A 1,563-nucleotide genomic window follows, 5' to 3' on the forward strand; every position below is an offset into this window, starting at 1 on the left:
TCTGCCATGTAGCTAGTAACCTGTATAGGACATATTGGACTGCTCTGCCATGCAGCTAGCTCTCAGTGTATGGACACGTTGGACACATCTCCCATGTACCTAGAACTCTGTATATGGAAATGTTGCTCTACACTGCCATGTTGCTAGCTCTCTTTATATAGATAAGAAGGACTCATCTGCCTTGTACCTAGAACTCTGTATATTGAATGTTGTACTACCCTGCCATATAGCTATCTCTCTGTATCTGGACATTTTGCACTCGACTGCCATGTAGCTAGCTCTCTGTACATGGATATGTTGGACTGATCTACCAAGTAGCTGGCTCTCTGTATATGAACATATTGGAACTGTCTGCCATGTAGCAATCTCTCAGTATATGGACACCTTGGACACATCTGCCTTGCAGCAATAACTCTGTATATGGAAATGTTGCACTACTGTGAAATGTACTTACCTGTCTGTATATAGACAAGTTGGACTAATCTGCCTAGTAGATAGAACTGCCTATATAGAAATGTTGCACTACCCTGCCATGTAGCTAGGTCTCTGTACATGGAGATTTTGAACTGATCTACCATGTAGTTAGGTCTTTGTACATGGACATGTTGGACTCATCTGACACATAGGTATATGGACATATTGGACTGCTCTAACATGGAGTTAGCTCTCACTATATGGACACGTTGGACACATCTGACATGTAGCTAGAACTCTGTTTATGTAAATGGTGCACTACCCTGTCATGTGGCTAGCTCTCTGTATAGGGAAATTTAGGACTCGTCTGCCATTTAGGTAGCTGTCTGTACATGGTTATGTTGGACTGATCTGCCAAGTAGGTAGCTCCCTATATATGAACATATTGGACTTGTCTGCCCTGTAGGTGGCTCTCAGTATATGGACATGTTGGATACATATGCCATGTAGCTACTACCCTGAATATGGACATATTGGACTACTGAGCCATTTAGCTACCTCTCAGTATATGGGCACTTTGGACACATCTGCCATGTAGCTAGAACTCTGTGTATGGAAATGTTGCACTAACCTGCCATGTAGTTTGATCTCTATATATAGACAAGTTTGACTCATCTGCATTCTATGTAGAAATATTTATATGGAAATGTTGCACTACCCTGCCATGTAGATAGCTCTCTGTATATGGATATTTTGGACTTGTCTGCCATGTAGCTAGCTCTCTGTACATGGATATGTTGGACTGATCTGACAAGTAGGTAGCTCTCTCTATATGAACATATTGGACTTGTCTATCCTGTAGGTGGCTCTCAGTATATGGAAAAGTTGGACTCATCGGACATGTAGCTAGTACTCTTTATATAGACACGTTGGACTGCTCTGCCATGTAGGTAGCTCTCAGTGTATGGACACATTGGACACATCTGCCATGTACCTAGAACTCTGTATAGGGAAATGTTGCACTACTCTGCCACGTAGCTAGCTCTCTATAAATAGACAAGTTGGACTCATCTTGCTTGTACCTTGTTGTTGTTGTCAGGTGCCATCGAGTCGGAACCGACTCATAACGACCCCATGCACAGCAGAACG

The sequence above is a fragment of the Chrysochloris asiatica genome, unplaced genomic scaffold, assembly GCF_000296735.1.
Source record: "Chrysochloris asiatica unplaced genomic scaffold, ChrAsi1.0 scaffold00152, whole genome shotgun sequence".
NCBI classification, from domain to species: Eukaryota; Metazoa; Chordata; class Mammalia; order Afrosoricida; family Chrysochloridae; genus Chrysochloris; species Chrysochloris asiatica.